This window comes from Haemorhous mexicanus, chromosome 2 (genome assembly GCF_027477595.1).
Source record: "Haemorhous mexicanus isolate bHaeMex1 chromosome 2, bHaeMex1.pri, whole genome shotgun sequence".
In the NCBI taxonomy this organism is placed as follows: Eukaryota; Metazoa; Chordata; class Aves; order Passeriformes; family Fringillidae; genus Haemorhous; species Haemorhous mexicanus.
In genome coordinates, this window is record NC_082342.1 from 9,406,919 (window position 1) to 9,425,656 (window position 18,738).

Consider the following 18,738-nt stretch of genomic DNA (forward strand, 5'->3'; position numbering starts at 1 on the left):
TTACACAAAGATAAACACATAGTTAGTTAAAAGGTATTGGTGAAATACTCCCAAACATGCTAAAGCCAGGAAACTGAAATCAATTTTATTTAAAAATCTTTATCTCTATACGACTTAAAAGACAGTAATTTGAAAAATTACAAGAAACATTAAAGTATTATAGTGCATGCTCAAGTTTTTGCCCTTCACACTCCCAAATGTGATATAAAAATATTTTTGTGGAGTTGCTATATAAGGAACAACAGATACAAATGTATGAAATTTTAACCATGTACAAATCCTCAGCCAACTATGGCTGTTTTTTCCAGGTCTGTGGCAGAAATAGCAGGAGCAGCTACAGAGTCACACAAAGAACAGCTGTGGTACTGTACAAAAGAAAGAATAGGACAGGGAGTGGCTGCAACCAAATGTATTATAGAAAAATTATATCTCTGGGGGTCTCTTTTCCTATTGACTAAAAATGATAAATGATTCTTTAAAGAAACCATAAGCTATAAAAAATATATATGAGAATTATGTTTCTTTCCAGTTTGCTCACTCTGAAATATACACAGAGCACACCTTGTAGCTGGGTACAGACATATTTCTTGCCTTTTTTTTTTTTTTTTGATTTAATGAAATTTCTCCTGGAATTACAGGCAATATACTCCCATGCCTCATGCTCCTTAACCTGGTATACTTATGAACAGAGATGAAGTACAGTGCTCACCTGACTCTGAGGTGGAGATCTCTTCCCAGGCAGTTTTTGGCTGCCAAAACACACAGTTAAATCATCTCCATACAAAACTAAGTTCCTGCTGCAACTCTCTGCCTAAATGCATCATGAACATATCCCTGAAGAGGAGACACCAGCTAAGATCCCAGCCTTCTGATTCCCAGAAAGAAGAAATGGCATGGGCTGCTGGCTGTTTCCACACCTTCCATCCTCTACATCTCACTTCATTGCCAGTCTCTCCTCTGGCTCCCTGAGGGTAGTTCCAGTGTTTGACTGGTCAGGATGGAGACAGAATTAAATAAGCCATGTTTGTGGAGGAGAGAGAAGCAAGATGCCATATCTGTATTTGCTCTGAGACCAAGCGAGCACAGGGAATCCCAGCACAAAGCTGCTCAGAACTAAGGATCCCTCCTACACTTTGTTACAACAAGCCAGACTTTTGAGTTGTTCATTTTTCCTTTACTTCTGCTGGGATTGGACATTGACTTACAGCAAGTTTTGCTAGGATTTAAATTAAGTAGAAAGTATTTAAAATTTGGTGTCAAACGTGGCAGCTAAAATAAGAAAAATCAGAATAAATAAAGTTAACATTTGTACTGACAATGCAAACACTCCTTTTGTTTTTAACAGTTCAGCCATACAGCCCATGTAGCAAGACACTTCCTAAACCTCATTGAGATGAACAGGGCTTAAGTATATACACATAAAGTATATATATTTGTTGGCTAATATTAACTTAGATTGAAGTAAGTATTGGCTTTTGACCAATAACTCAGCATAAAGCACACAAACTACTCACAATGAATCTTGAGTTCTTTTACAATTCATCATCTAGTCCAAGTTATGTAAAAACTTAAGGATCTTTCCAAATGCATGCACCAGCCATTTCCAGAGGCAGTTAGAGTAAGATCCAGGTGAACCCTCTGCATGCATGGAAATGCATTCTGGACAGACAAACTGCAAGGCCCATCTCACTTTAGGGAGACCAGCACTCCCTGGAGTACCTGCCCCTAGAATTACAGACTCACAGAATGGTTTGGGTTGGAAGGAACCTTAAATATCATCTGGCTCCTACCCCCCAATTAGGTTCAGTTGTAGACACCCATTGTGCATACACAGCCCTGTCTGTCTCCACTGGTGACAGATAACAACTTCAATCAGAATGGTTTTGGACCATGCATCTCCTCAGCTGGTTGGAAGAAGAGATTTTTAATGCTTCCGAAAAGGAAAATAATATTTGGAGATCTTAAACAGTTCAGAAAAAGTTATACCCTTATTTTTAAAATGGAAACTACACCATATTGAACTACAACCTCTCTGTAATTGCTGTTTAGTTAAAGGGACATAGGAGGCAAATTTGAACTCGGTTTTTTTTCCCTAAGCAAGTCCTGATAGTGCACAAAAGTTGAAGTAAAGACACATGACCATACACATGTACATATGTACACAATATTTTGTATTTAAAATATAAAGATATATTTATATAGAATTGCATTTTGATCATTTTGCTCCCATATATGGGAGATATATTTGCTTAGAGATTCTGCACTATTCACTAGGGCAACAAAAGCAAAAAATTAGTTTGTCAAGTCAGTCACTGAATGAAAGTGTGAGCATATAATCTCATTTTTTTTTCTTTTCTCCAGCTGGTTTCAGCACACTGAGATAGTTTCACGTGTTCTTTGGGCTCCTAAAATGGCTTCAATATAACCTGACACAGACAATTCCATCTAACAATAAAGGAAATCAAAATACATAATGCAGAATCATTCAGAGCTGCTGGGATTTTGAAATCCCATGCCCTTTGAGAAATTTCCAAAATAAATGAAATGTTTTATTAATTCTAACAGCTTAATGTACAGAACTAATAGAGGTGTAGTCCACTCATCCTAAAAATCTTTGTCTTCTCCCATAATGCATTAATTTCTTTTTACAGACAGATTGCATGGCTATGTTTGTATGACACTTTTTTCCCACTCAGATCAATTCTAAGACCTCTGAACTAAAGAAAATAATCTTTCTAAATGGAATACTAATTTTAGCTAAGCTGCTTTTGAAGACTATGCTCTTTTAAAAAAAGCCAAAGCTCCATACAAAAGGTAGGGAGAAGAGGGAGAGTGTAGCTGATGAAATGCAAATGAGGCTTTTCTCAGACAGCTGGCTGCTTTGGGATGACATGTGTGATGAATGGCTCTTAAAACATGAGCAGGCATCAAGCTCCAATTCAGTGTCAGACTGGCAAAACCAGCAGCATTACTGGATGCTTCCTTTAATTAATGCAACACTTCTGCATTAGTGCGGACACTGCCGATAAATGGGGAAGAACTGATATCAGTGGTAATATCAGAAATCCTTCAACCTTGAAGCTGGGATGCATTAGCCAAAAGCTGCGGTATCGTAAAAGGTTTAATTGTATTTGTAATGTACCAGTGCACCATGACAAAAATGGGAGATAGTGTAGGCAGGACAGGGTGAGCTAGTGATAAATGAGTGTGAGTGAGCGATTATAAAGCAGGGAGGAGTGTGGAAACAGACAATAGACAGCAGAGGGGAAGGGGCAGGAATGGGGGGTATGATAGCAACAGCTACTCTGACATGGAAAGCAGGTAACGAGAGAAACCTGGTTACAGTTTTGAGAAGGGCTACAAGCACAAGGCAGTCCAACATAAATCTTTCCTCCCAAATAGGTTTCATTGACAAAAGTGAGATTTACCACTGCACCTTCTTCTGGCAGGACTTCATGGAGAAGGCTTTGTGAGCCAGTTATCTACTGCAAAGCATTACAACTCACTAAATCAAACACACAGCACAAGGTTTTCTATTAATTGCATACCAAAGTAATAGGATACACACACACAGGTCATCCATTGTGCTGAATTTTATGTTTTCTGCCACAACATACCATAAAACTCCCATGCAATTTTTATGCTGTCACATAGTCAGCAAGTGTGTGTAATAATAGCAATAACAGCTTTCTTGAGATGATTTGAAAATAAAGACTAATCTTCCACTGAAAGCTTCAGAGCCTTGCACACAGCAAGGCTACACAGCATTTGTGTGCAAGGTGCTCCTGTTTCGTGATTGCCATCAGCTGCAAGCTTTTCTGAAGACTCCATCTTCCTAGCAAATAGGCTAAGGCACATAATTAAGATTAACAACAAGTTCTGGTGTGGTTCTTGAAAATGGTCTATGCTCAGTGTTTCTGAGAAAGGTGAAGTATTCCTGCAATGTGCTCAAAAGCGATTTGCTATTTCTTGATGACACCTTTATTCATGTGGTGGCCTTTTGAAACCATTCCAGTTCTCTCCCTTTTTCCTGCACACATGAGAGGAATTTGTTGTGTGCAGCAGGTGTTTACAGTGTTTACTGGGTAGGGTCAAAACTGGGGGGTTTTTCCCTCCTGTTAATTAAACTTTGTTCTAGAAAGCCAAAAAAGGAAAAAATATCTGTTGCTTTTAAAATGAACACCAAGATGAATTGTTGTCAAGGTTTAGTTTCAGGCTTGAGGAGAGAGAAAGGGAAGAGAGAGACACTGGAGGAAGAAACTTTTTCATGCATCAAAAACAGATGCTGAAAATATATAATATGACATAGAGAGGGCTTCTTTGACCACAGTATAAAAAAAATATATTTTTTAGTATTTTTGTATGCTTTTCTTATTGTATTAGATCACAGGTGAGAGAGAATTTACCAGTTAAGAAACCACCATATAAATATATTCTTCCTTGAACTGAGGCTACAGACATTAAAAAACCCTTATAAATTATTTTTCAAGTATAGAGCACTTTCTTAAATACAACAGAACTGTAGAAAAAGATTGAAATATAGATATTCAAGTGGTTCTCTTTACTCAACTTCTAAATTGTTTTCCTTATTAAAATATTTCTGTATTATTATGTACAGATATCTTTTAATACTTATAGAATGTCTGAATGGAAGGTAAGCTGGCCAGGGTTATGGCATGAAAGTTAGGCCCAGGAGAGAAGGGTAATAGAGGGTTGTTGGGTTTTGTTCCTCCTTGAAACACCCTTTTTTGTTAAATCTTTTAAGTCTGGTTTTAAATTCTGTGTCTTAGGTACCACCTCAGGCACCATGGTTTCAAAATACCTCTGTAGCTCTTAAAAGGTTAATTGGAAACCAGCTTAGTATTGATTAGTGGGGGAATTAAACAGAGAAGAGGGTTAAAGGCATTTGGATTAGAAAGAATTTTTTGGCTAAGAAATTCCAAAATAAGTTTAAGAACACACACCAAAAAAAAAAAAAAAAAACCCCAAAAAATACCCCAAAAAACCAACCCAATGAACCAAACAAAAATAACCCCAAAATCCCATAAATTTCATAAATTGCTGAATTTTACAGAGTTGGACCTTACTATCCTTATTTTCAGACAAATAACTTGTTGCAGAACTGAAAATGGTGGTGCCAGTGTTTCCCTTGTGCATGTTTATTTCCAAGGCCCAGTAGCTATCACAACAGGTTTATAATCCTGGATGTAAAGTGCCCTGTCTCATCAGAAACTTCCCCTTGAGGTAGGCAAGGCATCAGTCTACTTGCTTTCACAATTTTGCAGGAGAAAACTCCATTATAATACATTGAATGAATTCCAGTGTTGCTGGAATTTTTTACCTAGTCATGAAACTAGATAAAAGTATCAAGGCAGTCATGACCTAGCTTGTCTCAAAACTGGCAGTCAGTGCTTACTGTAATGTGCATCTACTCAGGAGGTCCATTTTCATTCTTAGCTCCTCAATTTCCTGTAGTATACTTTAGCTCCTGTATTATTTACAAAGTACTTTAGCACAGGATGAGGAGGCTATGATCCAACCATTCCCTTCAGCCTGCCGTGGGGAAGACCATTTACTGCCCCTTTTCCTCCCTCCCTCATCACATATTTAATGTGCAGGACGAAGCATTCATTTGTGCTAAATGAGAGATGCCATCAGATGTGAAGGGTGCATGTTCAGCCAGGATGGGATAATGATATGCTTACTCATGCTTACTCCATTAGGAAGTTTTAATGGGACTACAGGAGGATCAGGTGCTAATCGCTGGAACAGCATCAGATTGCAGCCCACAATTTGGCTCTCTCCTTCTGCAGAGCAGCTATTCAGTGCTGATGACTGAATTGTAGCCTTCTCTGAAAACTCAGGAAGGAAAAATAAGAATGGGAGCAGAATTTAAAGGGTCCCTCACAGTATGGTTGCATGTCCAGAGAGAGGCCATCGGGTAATTGTGCCTGCACTCGGTGGTGGCTGGGTGCTGGCTGTGCAGATAGCTCCTAACAATGCCCCTAGTGCTCCTCTCCCATGGGATTTTACTTGGACAGCATTCTCCACTAATGGATGCTGGTCATGAACAAGCAGCTGTAAATCACCTTGGCCAAGTTAACCCAAAGACATGCTCCAAATTCTGGTGTCAAACTCTCTAACACACATTTCCTAATAAATAGAAATATTTTCTTTAACAGAAATAAAACAACCAGAAGCATGCATTGGGGATGAAATCATCCAAGCACCAGGACAGACCCAGATGGCTCTGGATTTCTTGGTGCAGTCCAGAGCCCAGCCCCAAGCAGTAGGGAGGGACACATGCCTTTGCTGCTCTGCTAAAGCAAGCAGTTAGATCAAGCACAAAAACTTTTATGAAAGAGAAATATCCTAAAGATGAAGTGTTTATAGCAAAGGTTTTGATGTAATGATTACAGGCAGAAACAACAGATCTGTAAGTATAAAATATATGTTTTTATAATAAATACTTTTAGGACTGTGTTTTCATTATTGCCCAATCCCCTAGTTCCCTGAGATCTAATGATAGGATGTAAAGATTTTTATAATCCAGTTATATGACCTATAATATTCAATACTGACAGGAGGCCAGGAGTCCAGCTTAAGTAAGTTTGTAAGAATGTATAAATCTTATAACTGTGGGCCGAAATAGTTTTGGGGCAGAAGTTTTGTGGAAAGGTTTCCAAGATTATTTTAATAACAGATGCTTGAAAACATAGACTTTCCTGTGCATTTAAGAGTTGTAAGCCAGGCACCCAATCAAGAAGCTGGCCCCGTTTTCCTTGCACTACTGCCTAATGCAAGATAAGATGCAAAAGGAATGTGGTATTTTTTTGGTTCACAATAGTAATAAATTTTATACATTTTATGTTTCAGACATTGCAGATTTTGGAATCATTATAAATGGAGCCTGCATCTGGGTGGGTGATGACACATCAAGTCACATTCCAGTTGGATGTTCATCATGAAAGTTTTTCATTAAAAACTTTCATGAAAGCTATAAAGCTTTTCAACAGAAAGGAGATAGAGAGGTATAACTGTATACTTTAAACTGCTTTAAAAAGAAATATAGTAATTGATAAATGTTTTGGAGCAGATGGTCTTCTTGCTGATTTAAGAGGTATGGGGTCCCTGGGAGCAATTGCTCCTGGAACATCAACATCTAATTCCCATTCTTCGCATGTTCCAAATTCTGCATTCTCTGGAATGCTGCTAATTGTTTTACTTTAGTTCTGTTCTCAAGAGAAACCTAAATAATTTCATTTCACTCAGAAGTTTATTCATAATCACCGGAACAACTGAATTTGGTATCCAAAACTACATTTTCTGTGTTCTGCTTATTGACCATTTTACATGCTCGGGTAATCACATCGAAATTATTTTGAGGGAAATCAGAGAAATGAGCCACGGTTGGGTCACTTGTGAAATGCACAGATGATTTCACACTACCCCTGCCTCCCCAGAAGAAATTAGTCAGAGCAGATTTGAGGTGTGTGCTGCAAAAGGTGGCGTGAGTCAGAGTGCACAAATGGAAATAAAAAACCCTGGTAGCTGGCCTATGGCTACTCATTTCATCCTTTACTGACATTTTTATTTGATAATAACCTCTTCTTGGACAGTGCCATGTGTTCATACTGTGCTTTCCACAGTGCTGTCCTTAAATCAGATCTCTGGATGCAGATTAAGTACAAATATAAAAGATCATGACACACAACTTCAGTAATACTGCTATCAAAATTAATTGTCATTGTTTTCTTTCTGCATGGCTTGAAAATATCCTGAATTAAGATTTGGGCCTAAAACCCATTTACATTTTTGTGATAGGAGAGCACAAAAAAATAAATCAAATTTTTTTTACTACAGGAGCAGATTAATGAAACTAAAAGAGATATGGAAGTCCAGATTCAAAGAGACATTTCCATTGTTTTGAGCAGTTAATCTAATCCCTCCTTGGCAAAGAAGGGGCATGAACCAAGAGCAATCCAATGCAATATGGGTAGTCTACTTGGTTTAGTCAACAAAGTACTTTTACCCTTCTAAGACAATTCTTATTGCCAAGATTGTTGCCGTTATTTTCTTTTTACAAGTCAACTTTGACAAGACATTGCCTGACAGCACTTACAAAAAAGTAATAAATTCATAAGTCATCTTTAGCATGATAGTTTCATAACTTGCTTGGCATAAAAAACCCCACTGTGTTCTCACAATACTACTCCATCAATTTTAAGAGTAATCCATCTGCATTGTGCATCACTGCATTATATGCATCATTACACTGTAACGGTAAAAAAGGAAGATTAAGGTGTGATAAGGCCTAAATATCTTTATTACAATTTCAAGTTTGTGGATATGTAAGATGTAATTGTCAATTGCAATACACATTCACTTTAAATAATAGCCTGTTAGAAAAAAAGCCCAAACAATGATTGTGCCTGCTTTCCAGTTTCTTTTGTTTTTTGCATCAGGTTTTTGTTAAGACATTATTCCACTTATGATTGGCAATAAGTTAAAAAAAAAAAAAACAGCATTTTTCTGCAACTTTTCCTCCTAGGATTTTTTCATCCCAAAAATTCAAGGTCAAAGATATCCAAAAACTCAGAAGAGGAAATCAGTGACTCAGTTGAGATGATCTGCAATGAACAGTGACTTACCCAAACAACAAGATGTTTAAATTTTGGTCACCTTTTAGCATATGCCTTACTCATTGCATAACTGAAATACCTTTTGTTTTTTTAATCAATTAAAAGAGAAGCACTGTTCCAAAGGGAAATTGCCTTTGATTGTAAATAATCAATTGTTCAGGAAAGGTTGGACAGGAGTATTTTCTGGTATGATATCTGTCAACCAGCTTAGACTGGGAAAATCCTGGTCAATATGCTCAATCAGTCTTTAAGAAACTTTCAAAATCTCCAGAACATTTAGCAGCCCTCAATATTCCTTCATTTCCCTTTGCTCATGGTGAAGCTGTACTCGTTGAAGTAGATGCTCTGCTGGGGTTCCTCCACCTTAATTAACTACTTAGCTCAGTTATTGTGACCATCAGGTAAGATGGATGAATGTTATACATCATCTCACCACCATCAATTGTTCACCCCATTAGAGCAGAGCAGAAGAATTTAGACAAATGATTTATTCATCAGAAAGGAACAGGTTCAGCTGACCTGAAAAATAGTTGCAAAACTGGGTCAAATCCATCAAAATGCTTCTACTGGATTTCCCTCTCTCTCCCACACACAGATACACACTCACATTCCCTGTGGAAGCCAGAAGGCCTTCGACTCAGTTTTATTAGTGCTGTGGTTGGGACAATCATGGAGGAAGTGGAAGGCACCAAAGTTTACTTTGCTCTTCTGCTTAGATCCATATCTGCTGCTCTGGCAGGCCCAGTCCATCAGGCTCCAAGATCTCTCTCAAAACCCCCTGCTTACAGCTTTCCTACATGGCGTGGGGTGACAACATATTTACTGGGGCCCAGAGGAATTGAAATAACTCTCTCAGCAATGACAAGTGACCCCAGTGCTGGAGTTGCTGAAATGTCAGAGCACCAAGCCTGGGCTCAATGAATTTGGATCTCCTGCCTTCTAACAACCTCAGTTCTAGGCTGGCCAAACCTCCTACAGCTTTGTCACTGCACCTATAGCCATGTCTCTGCCTCTGCTGGTTAGCATTAATGAAAGAGTCCCCAAACAGCACCAATATATTTGCTCTGAGAATGGATTTGATTGACTGGGAAAATGTTAAGGGAAAGAGTTCAAAGAGAAAAAGTTCACACTGATGAGAAAAAAACAACGCTTTTTCTGTTCAAAATGTCCCCATCCCAGGTTGGAGGGAAAAACAGCACCCCACTGGTGCTTTCCTGTCCCTTACTGACTTGTTCTAGTGAGCAAAAATGCAGGTGGTCCCATGCAGGGCACCTCTGAGAACACTTCCCATGCATGCTATTCCCTTGAACGACAGGTAGATTGGATTCTGATTCAAGCTAATTTGTTCACTGGTAATGAGCTGTGATATCATCACCTAAATATAGAACTAGGTATTCAGTGAAGATTTTAATATATGCAAGAGTGGAAAATAATAGTGTCTCTTGCCTAGCCACAGTCCTTTTGAGAAGTCTAATAATGGGAGTTGTTTCTTCTAATGCTTCTAATGAGATAATATTAATAGCTTTCAATCAAATTACTTGCCTGATGCTGAATACCCACTAACTTGTATCCCACACTCATTTTTATTCTTTTTTTTTTCAAAAAGACATCTTGTGAATTGACATTTTAAGGACTGTGTTCCTGAAATAAAACTAGCAGATCTTATTTAGATTGTCATGTCTAAAAAGCAGGAAATTCTCAGACGGTTTTCATGGGACAAGAAAGTACTTCAGTTATTTTGACAAAGAATTAAAACTCTACAAAATGCTGTTCCATTGGGGGATCATACAGAATCTTCCAGTAATGTCCCAAAAGTAGGAACGTTATTCTCTGTGCTATAAAAAAAAACTGTAAATATTCACTGTCTTCCTTTCAGTGTCTATAAACTTTTTTTTTGCAAAATATTCATAAAGCTCTACAGTATCATGTGACAAGCTTGGGCAGGTCTGACTGCATAGGCTCTTGGGGACTAGAAGTGAGACATAAGAAGTTATGTTGATGGTGCTGGACTATTGGCAATGAAGAATGGAACAAAAATAAAATTAAATTAATTGCTGTTCATGGCACTTTTTTTTTTTTAGCAAAGTCCCAAATCAGAAGGTCATCACAAATTCACATACCATTAAAGGCCAGTATATGAAGCATGCATGGAGTTCTTAGAATATGAACATGGCAAAAATGTTGCCAGGTATTTATATGATTTTCTTGGTAAGAATGGGCACAAGCATTCTGTCTCCTACAGTTCTCAAATTTAAAAGAAACAAACTTACTGACCAGACAACTCATTTCTTCATATATCAGAAGATGTTTGCCTTATAAGACCTTCAAACATTTTCTTAGTCACACTTTCTACTTTTCACTTTGATGTTGGTTACTAATTTAACAAGAATCACAGATCAAGTAACTTTTATGTGATTTTGCTAAAAATTTTAAAGCACTTCCTATCATTGATAGGAACTGTTCTCCCAAAATATCACTGGTTTATGATATGTTTAAGAGAAAACAAGGGGAGAAAAAGAGTCCAACTGTAATAACAATGTTAACCATGACTTGCCTCAGAGACAAAAATTGGTCAGCTTGGTTCACCCTCCTTAATTGGTTATTCACCAGTTCCTATTCCCTCTGCTTTCCAAATATATCCTTCACATGTCCTTCATGATCCTGGCTATATGAAGGAAGACAAACAAACAAAACCCCACCAAACATCTGGGCAGTTTTCTATGTATATTTAATAATTGAGGTATTTTCTAATTCCCCAATAACTCTGCAAAAGCCACACTGAGCAAAACTTGACATTTGTGGTGAATAATGACTCTTTTGATCAAAATGAAAAGGTGATAACAAAAAAACCACCTAAGGGCTTTATATCATTTCCACTCAAGGGACTGAAGTCTAGAATATATGAAGGTGAAAAACAATGGTATTCATTTTGCATAAAACCTTCATATTTATAATCTCAAGATTCCTTTTTATTCTTCATAATTGCTATAGACTTAATTTTGTAAGTCAAATTCTGGCATAATTGAAATGGTTTTGAGAGGAGAAAATTCCTCAGCAAGACTTCTTCCCTAATTTTTAACTCACAATAAGATTTTTCCCTGGATGAAGAGACTTTATATTGGAACAGGAATAAGCTTTGCACAGTCTTCAAGGCACGTACCCTGTCACCTAGGCTGTGGCACTGCACTCTGTTCTTACACTCTCTGTGTACCAGCAGACCCTGTTGTGTAATATTGTACAAGTTTGTATTTCCATATATATAGGCACTCAGATCCATTTGGACAAAAGCCTTTTGTCTGTGGAGAATACTCATGATTTCGAAGTATGGCCATCTGTTCTGAGATTTTAAAACTAAGGCTGTGTGACAATACGTGGTTTTTCTCACAATAGAAATTTTATACAATGCTTATTGCTTATTGCACGTTGGCTACTGTAGAAGTTGTGGCTGAATTGTGGTTTTATTTTGTAGGAAAGTTGTGGGGTAAATGCCTGTTACACAGCCAGTGTAAGAACAAATGTTGCAGGTATTTGGAGAGTGCAAATGCTCCTCCTTACCAAGAAACCACTGATGACATCTGGCTGTGCAGGAGCTGCCTAGCCAGCAGAAGCCTACAAAGATTTCAAAAGGTTTACTCTGTTTCTTGTCAAAACAATTATCATTATTCCCATCCTCCCTTCCATATACCTCCCTTCCCTATGCCTTTTTGCTGGGTTGGCTTTTTTCTGGACAGCTGTATGGTGAATTAACCCAGACCTAGTATATGGACACCATGCCACTCTAGTGCTGCATAATCTCCTTCTCCCAGGTGGTATTAATCATTAGCCAGTTGCATTGAATAACAAAAGAAAATCCATGAAGGATTAATCACAGAAATTAAGTTTGGGGTTGATTTCTGAGTAAATCGTAATCTATACTGAAAATGCTTTATCCAAAGATAATTGGCAATTCCTTTTTTTTGGGGGGTGGTTTTTTTTTTTTTTTTTGGTTTGTTTTTTTTTTTTTTTAATTAAATGTGGAAGTGAAAGGCCATGAAGAATAAGACTATTTCCTAGCTTCATCACCAAATCACTCTTTTCTGGTCAAGATGAAATCCTTTATCAGTCAAGCTCTCTGAATCTCCAGTTTGTATCTGCCTGCACACTGCATTGCACTAAAAGAAAAAAGGAAGCTTGCACATGTAAGTTATTTGTCATCATCTCCATTTAACTTTACCTTGTAGCTGTGCTAAATGAGCAAGGGCTGCAAGAGGAACTAACATAGCTTATTTCTTAACAGAAAAATACACACAGTTTTGCTTCCACAAACACTTCCTATTCATATCCAATCAAAACAAGGATTTGGGTCATCATTTGTAGAAGCTACTACTATGGTCAGAGGATCAGACTTACTGAAAGGAAAAGAATGGTGTTTTTCTCCACTTTACTTTCAGCTGACTGAGTAACAGAGTCTCTTTGCTCAGCACATGCAGAGAGAAACCATTTTGTAGCATAGCATGGGAGTTTTTGCAAACCATCTAAGTCACAGAGGCAAATGTAGGAATTATGATGTCTCATTTTTAAGTGCTATCATTCAGCAGAAAAGTTCTTAACAAATTATCACTAAAATTACATAGTAAATAATGATTTTTTTTTTTTTTTCAAATTCAAAACCAGCCACCAAGGTGTGGTGTATCAGTAGAAAAAGTTTTTTTCACAAGGGGGAGTAGCAGTAAAATTAATTTTTGTCATCTGATTAGTCTGCTCTAATCAAAAAAGCACTTTAGTACAAGGGGAATAGGAAGGCTTTGCTCACCTCAAATAGAATAAACACAACATATGTCATGCATAAGAATAACAGTGAGGGAACATGGACTTAAACACAGCCAGGCCTCAGCAGCATGAAATCTCACTGAAAACAATCAGGTTCTCCATGTAGACACAAAATTAGAGCTTCATTTTGTAAGTGGACAAAAAAGTGCCATTTAATGCAAGTTTTTAGATTTAAAAAAAAAACCACCCAGACCAACCAAGCAACCAAAAAACCTCCAAACAAAGCACAACAGACACAGACCCTGTATGCTTCATGCAGGTACACATGCATTTTTAAATATTGCATATAAATGCAAGCAGTATTACATCTACTGGCAGAAATGTGTCTACTAAAGCCATCCACCAGCAGACCTTCAGAAAAGTTAGATGATGAATTGCAAGCAGCTGCATCTGTACTGCACAGTCAGGATTTTATAATAAGCCTGTAGGTAATGTTTTTCTACATAATTTTCTTATTCAGCTGAAAAAATAAGGTCTTTCTTGGGAAAACCTCAGGAATATATCCCACGGGGAATTGGAAGAGATTTGGACATCTAAAGTTATCAATTAGATGCCTGATTTATATCCTCAAAAACTATCCCTAGCCTTTATAACACTGCACAGCCATGCAACCCAAACTTTCCAGCAGAATAATCCCCTACATAGCTTGGTATGAGGCAGCAGCCTCACATCACACCTTCACCATCTGGCCTGATGGTCAGGACATGTACAGGTGCTTAAACATAAATTCTGTAAACATAAAATCTGACAGACGTCAGAGCAGCTCCAACAAAAGGTGGTGAGTGTGAAGCCTCAGCCTAGCCCACAAAGTGCTAATTAGGGCACTCCCCTGGGAGGTTTATGTTCAAATCCTCTCAGATAAAGGATGCTGAACAGCATCCTGAATGTCCTTATCAGCCAGAGACCATACAAAAAGAGCACCCACACCAGTGTTTCACAATATAGTCCTAATTCCTCACTGGTGTTAGAAGGAGAGACTTTCACCCAGCCTCTGTGGGATATTTCAAGTGTGTAAGGGGAAGAAAAGGCTGTGCATTAACTATGTCCTATCCAAGAACAGTATTTCCCATTTAATTCTGAAGGTGACAGACTCACTGTCCTGCAAAGCTCCTCATGAACAATATATGAAGTCTAGGCACTGCTTTGATATTCTGTGAGACTCTTTCATATTTAGCTATGAGAACACTAATTCTCTTTTAATAGCTGATTTTTCCACCAAATATGTTTCAGTTGTTCATTTGGCCATATTTCAGGCAAACTAAATATATCTAGAGGGTCATCAAAATATCACAGTATTTCAGACTGTTTAAACACTTTGAAATGTACATTACAAAATAATTGTTCAGGGCCAAATTAACATTAAAATTATGTAAAGAGAGAGCTTTTATTTTCTATGTGGTATTTATGTGCAAAAGTTATGTGTCAGGCAGAAAATAAAGAGCAAGTGAAACATATTAAGACATTGACAATCCCAGGTGCTCTTTTGGCAGGCCAATTTTTGCAGCCCCAAGCAGGCCACAAATGCTCTCTCCCCATGCTCTGCAGTAGGTGTTGCTCCATGACAAACCCTGCAGTCATCTTTCCTGGGTGAGAATTTGATGGACAGAGGAAACCTGAAAGTGCCCTTCATGTCCACTTTTGTTTAGAAGCAAACAATAATTTTTTCCAACTGCTAATGCTGCCCGTTTGTCAGAGAGAAAAGATCTGACCCAGCCTTTCTCCTGGATATGCTGCACTGGGACATATCCTTTCATCATTCAGTTACTATTTCCACCTTGGTTTATGTGCCTATTTGCACATGTGGCTGTGCAGTCTCACCAAAACAGAGACCTGGGACAGAAAGCCATTTTCTCCACCAGCTACAGGGGAAACTTGCTCTGCAAGCAGCATCCAGAGCAATCCATTAGTCATTGAGGCACACCTGCAACCCAATTAGGGGTACAACGTTCAGTGTTCCAGGAGGTTCCTGTGCTATTATAGTTGCTTTATATTTTGGTGACAAATCTGGCTTCCCTATTAATCCTAAATGCTATAAGTCTATTTTTCAACTGGGAAACTGTTAAATGGTTTTAAATAACGCTTTGCTCAGGTTCTAAAGGTCCTGCCTGTGGTTTTAGATTTAAATTCTTTGGCTGGTAAAATAAAGCAGACATGCAAGTCACAGAGGTAGCTATGAAAATTCACTGCTGAGTTAAGTGCTAAATAGTCACAGAAAAAACACAGCACTTGAGCTCCTCTTTCTCACCCTGAAGAGAAATTCTGTCATTCTGTTTAATGGTTTCACATGAGTGCAACATCCCACCACACACCAGTGCCCCTGCCTATTTCTTAAGTGAAACCCCCCTGATAAAATACCTTTGGGTGCCAGGAACTGCTCTGTCCTCTTTGTCACTGCCACTGCCACCTCTGTCTTGCCCAGTGGCTGAAATGGCTGAGTCCCCTTCCAGAAGGCATGGCCAGCACTGCCACTGGCAGAGCAGCTCTCCACACGTGCCCTGACAGGAGGGATGCCTCTTCCAGGCAGCCAAGCAGAGCTGCTCCATGGTTGGGATGCTGAAGAAGGTGCCCATTGGAACATACCAGACTGTCAAGCAACAGAGTGTGCTTGCTTTGTAAATCAGCAAGAGACTTTGCAGATATTGAGGTCTGAGTTTACAACAGGAAGTAACTCTCTCATTTAAACTTTTTCTCCTCCAAGACATTTGTGGATATGATAACACCAATCCCACCTGACCCCTGCCCCACCACTGCATTTTACCTGCATGAACTCAGTTAAATATCATGCACCTGATGTGTCAGGCACACCAGTTACCACCAGCCTCACCTTTCAGAGGCCTCCTCCAGCAAACAGCAGCATGAGGAATCTGCAGTGCAGCCACTCCAGAGGAATGGACTTATGGTGTGTGCTAAGCCAAGGGCATGGTTTGACTCTTACATGGCCATTCACTGCACTTCTATTAATCAAGATGTATAAGGGAAAATTCCTGTTGCCAGGAAGTCAACAAAAGTTATACCAGATGCAAAAGACCAGAAGAAATACATTGCATATTTTCAGAATTTTAAAATGTCTGGATATTCTAATTTTCCACTTTCATGTCACTCCTTATCTTTGCAGTCAGACCAAAGAGGAGTATTTTGCTGACAAAATGGTTTCAATTCTGTACTAATAGCCTCAGCTCTTCTCTCCTTCTCTTCCAGGTGGTTGCTTCAGTTTCATGTGGTGCACTGTGCTGCTGTTGTATTTGTCTAGCAGGGCAGCTTCAAATGCTTAATGCTTTCAGTGTGTTAGTCAATTCTTTCTCTGTTTCACTACACACATAGATACAATGCCAGGGAAATGGAAATTTAAACTAGTCACAGGATTTCTGAAAAATAGATGACATAAAAGTCACTTGCAGCAGTAAATCATATCCTGACATCTTAATGTCTTCCAGTAATGAGAAAATTCAAAGTTATTTCTAGTGACAATTGATCATACTACTACAGTCTTCATGAGAAACATTAGATAAAATGGAAAAGTGTCATGTCCATCTGTTGAGAAAATACTTCTAAAGCAAGTGTGGAAGAAGTCACCCTAAATCAATTGATTGAACCTTTTAATGAGATAAAATCAAGTCAGATTTGATCATAAAATTGCACTTTTTATGATACTTGGACTTCTGAAAACATTTAGCTTAAAACCAAAACCATTCAGTCTATTTCCCTCCTTTACTTGCAAACAGATTTGTTCTGCTTGGGTGTGGCAACATGAAAGAAAAATAGTACAAAAGGCAGCCACAAACCAAGGAAGACTTCACACTGCAGAGTGCTCTGCTGCTGAAGACAAAAGAAAGGTGTCATGAACAAAGAAAGAAATCAGCACCTGAATTATTTTCAGGATATGCTTTTCCTGCAGCTTACACTTTCCATCTGAGAGCTTGATGGTGTCTTTGTGTTGTTAACATCTTTCATGAAAATATGATTTTCAGACTCACACTGCTCTTTCCTAAGGCACATCAACTGAAGAAGATGAACAGCACAAAAAGAGGTAGAACTGTACCAGAATCTGAAGGCAGGGTGTCAGGAGGCTGGAGCCAGGCTCTGCTCGGTGGTGCCAGGCAATGGGCAGGAGCTCATGCCCAGGAAGTTCCTCCTGAATATGAGGAAGAACTTCTTCACTGTGCAGTGACCAAACACTGGAACAGGCTGTCCAGAAAGGGTGTGGAGTCTCCCTGACTGGAAATATTCAGGAACCATTGGTCACAATCCTGTGCAACGAGCTCTAGGATGATCCTGCCCGAGCAGGGAAGTTGGACAGCGTTCCCTTCCAGCCTTCCCCACTCTGGGACAGCGAGGAGTCAGTGAGTGCTGGACTTACTGCTGTGGGGCAGAGGGGGACAAGACACAACCACGGGGGTCAGGCAGTGTGTCTGTGGTCTCTGGTTGGAGCCACAGCAAAGCAAACCCCACTTTTGCTGTGCAGGTACCCCAAACTGCAAAGGAGAGTTACAGGAGGCAGTGCCACTGCCAGCCACCCATGCCCTCACCCCAGCCACCATCCGCTGTCAAGCACTTCTGTATTCTTGCCAAGACTTCAGTTTCTGCTCCTCCTGGCAGCTCTCATCCTGGCATTCCCCTTGCAGTGCTGCAGCAGGAGATAGACTAATGAAAGGTTTCATGGGGGATTGAATGCATAGCTGAAATTTATTACTGTTATCATATTTTCCTATGGCAGTCACTAGACAGGGCCTGGGGCCACTGTGATATAATCTGAACAGGCATAAAGAAAAAGTTGGCCAGGGACCCCCTGTGGAAAATACAGTTTTGATTAAGAGTGTTTAATTCTTACATCTTATTTAGAGGCAGGAGAATTAGGTTTAAATCAGAAAGTCTTGAGCATACTCAGGCAAAGTTAAAAGTGGAATTCCCACTGCAAAATTGAAATCTCATGTGACACGGATGTCAGATGTGTCAGACAAGACAGTAGAAGAGGAAAGCACATATTTACAAACATTCTGAGAGGAAAAAAAATATTTTTGTAAAACAGATAGTTAAAGAGAAAACTTGAAGACCTGTATTAATTTATTTTTTCTGTAGGACTCAATACAAAATCTTAAACCACTTGATTCCATAAATCATATTGAACAATACTAAATTGAAACTTTCATTGCTTCCCTAAATTTTGTTAGCAGTCACTGCATGTATCTGTGCTTTGTTCTTCACAATCTATGATCTTGCTTTCACTGAAACTACAGGAAAATGAAGTCCCAAACTTGTGCTTTGTGGCACTCACTTTGTTAAGTAAAAA

General features: G+C 38.8%; 1 long non-coding RNA gene across 1 annotated transcript in view; it reads right to left on the reverse strand.

Annotated features, from left to right (window-relative positions):
- Positions 1-17,594, reverse strand: part of LOC132324241 (uncharacterized) — a 76,595-nt gene extending 59,001 nt beyond the window's left edge. The window contains exon 1 of the long non-coding RNA XR_009485546.1: positions 17,491-17,594. This is a non-coding gene — a long non-coding RNA (uncharacterized LOC132324241). The remainder of the gene's footprint in view (positions 1-17,490) is intronic.
- Positions 17,595-18,738: the final 1,144 nt, after the last annotated feature.